Consider the following 2586-nt stretch of genomic DNA (forward strand, 5'->3'; position numbering starts at 1 on the left):
CAACACAGACCGAATTGGCTGTGCTGAACTTAAAATACACATTTAAATTTTTATTAAAAATATAGGTAATGGCTTTTTTGTCGTTGGAGATGAAGGTCCGACAACCGAAAAACGCCCTAGGTGGTTCCCCTTTTATCAGATGGGGGTCTTGGACCGCGATAAAGTCTAGATTTAAATCCCTAGCGATCTGATATACTGCAGAGTGTGCTGCCTCACAATGATTTAGATTAATGTGGATCCCACGGAGAGTTTTAATATCCATAATCGGTTCTGTTTTTTATGGTCTCCTTTTGTCTTACATATGATTTGCAGCGTCGATCCAGGCTGCTGTGATTGGTGCCGTAATTGGTGTTGAATCGCTCGTTCGAGTGTGCGCAGTTAATACAACAGGTCTTTTTGCACTTGTGAGCTCTCCCCTGAGTATTGTATTCCCCACACCGATCACAGGTTGGGGGCTCCTCTCTTCTGTTACAATTTTTGGTTGTGTGTCCGAATCCCAGGCAATGTTTGCATTGCCTGACACTGAAGAATTCGGACACACGCAATCGAGTCCACTCATAGTATAGTCCCCCCTTGTCTTTAATTTCCCTAAAAATTTTTGGGGGGACAGAGAGGACCCAGTGTTTGGATGTTTCATTTTTGCTATTAATTGAGAAATCGATTTTAAAAAGGGGTTGGGAGGAGGGATCGGCCAAAAAGAGATTTTTCTCTAATAATCCAGTCCTCAGGTCTTCTTCAGCGACAGTGGCTGGAAGATTATATAGAATGACCTGAGGACGTTTTCGGGATGGAATAATAAAATTAAATATTTCTTCTAGGTTGGAGTCCCCCGAAAGTTTCTCTTTGATATGTAGGGACTCCTCTGTGTTGGCCGAAGTAATCTTTAACCCCCCACCAAAAATGGGATTCACCCCTCTAACCCTTATTGATGGGTCCTCTCTTTTGAGAAAGTCCAGGATCATTTCCCTATTTACTTCCGTATTATTCCGGTCCGGCATTTTTGGTTTAATGAGGAGGACACTTTCTGTGTGTTTATTGGGGACCGGGGGAGGTTGAACAGGACCTGCCGCGACTTTTGCATATGATCTAGCTTCGCCCAGTCGCCCTTTGATCTCCTGTAGGGCTAGATCCCATTCCTCCTGTCTTTTTGTTAGTTGGGTCCCCAAATCATTAAGCAATTTTTTTGTTTCTTTAATGTCCTCCTGCGATGTTTCTTTCAAATTTTTAATTTGTCCCATTAGTCGATAATTTTCCCCTTGTAAAAGATATATCTTCGCCTTCATACTATTGGGATCTAGATTATTGGTTAGATCTCTGAGGTCGAAGATCTGGCCCTGAAGAACGTTATAACTCATGGCCATGCCTTCTAAAGACTCTATAAAAAATTTAATGTAGTCAGTTACGATTTGGTTACTGACCCTGATCCCAAATTGTCTCTTCTTAATAATGAGATCGGTAGAGAAGAGTTCATAATCTTTTAGTTTATTTATTAGAATCTCATCCAGGCCGGGGGGAAGCCCTAAACTCGGGATTTTATCAATAAGGGCCTCCAAGACGTTAGGTAGTTTCCTGTCGGTTTTGCCGGCCTGGGTAGTAAGGTGGTCAGGGTCAGGTATTTCTTTATTTTCTATTAAGATTGGTTTATTTTTAGGCCCCTGATGTTGGGAGCCTATGGCATGGTTGCCCCGAGCCCTAGCCCTAGTCCTGGGCTTTTTGGTGAAATTGGACTCGGGGGATTTAGGAGAGGTCAAGTCATTAATATTGTTCTGGGAGGTGTTTGGGCTGTTTGGGCCAGAACTCGAAGATCCCAGAGAGAAGTCGGCCAAGGGGATGTCGAAACTTGAATTTTTAGGGGAAGCCGGACCGGTGTCGGGGATATCAAGTATGATATCTCCCGAGGATGACATGATTTAAATAAAAGTATTCAGCTAAAAGTGGATGTTAAAAAAAAAGGATAAAATATTTTAAAATTTGCCAACCAGTCTCGTGAGTCAAAATTTAAGTAAGTGCAATAAAACATCAACAAAGTTAAGTCTAAAAATTAAATAGACAAAATGTCAGTGACATAAAATTGATAAAATTTCCGAAAAATAGCGACAAGGCAGCAGAAATACTAAAAGCAATCACACAAAATCATTAAAATAACGATGAGATATATAAAATTAGGCTAAAAGTCTTAATATGAATTTTGGCAAAATAACTCACCCCTTTCGCAGATCTTTAAGGAGTAATCCAATTATATAAAATAGCGAACAAAGTTCAGGTCACTTTTAGCTCTAGAGTGACCTGGCTCTAGAGCGCTGGGCCCTGCATCCAAAAAGTAGAAGTTCAGTGGTTGGCTCCTGCTGGACGGTTGATCACACACAGAGGTTCAAGCGAGTAAGGTTCAAATTCTGAATGAACCTGGCAACAGCAGCGGCAAAAGAGATTTCAAGCGAGTTCAGCGAGTGGGCGTCGCCCCGTTTCCAAAGGTAAACACTAGATGTTGTCGAGCGGATGTACAATATTCAAAGCTACTACTCACTTGGGAAGTTGAAGTAAGCAGAATAAAACATTCCGAAGGCACTTCCAAGGCAGTAAAAGACT

Source organism: Argiope bruennichi, chromosome 10 (assembly GCF_947563725.1).
Source record: "Argiope bruennichi chromosome 10, qqArgBrue1.1, whole genome shotgun sequence".
NCBI classification, from domain to species: Eukaryota; Metazoa; Arthropoda; class Arachnida; order Araneae; family Araneidae; genus Argiope; species Argiope bruennichi.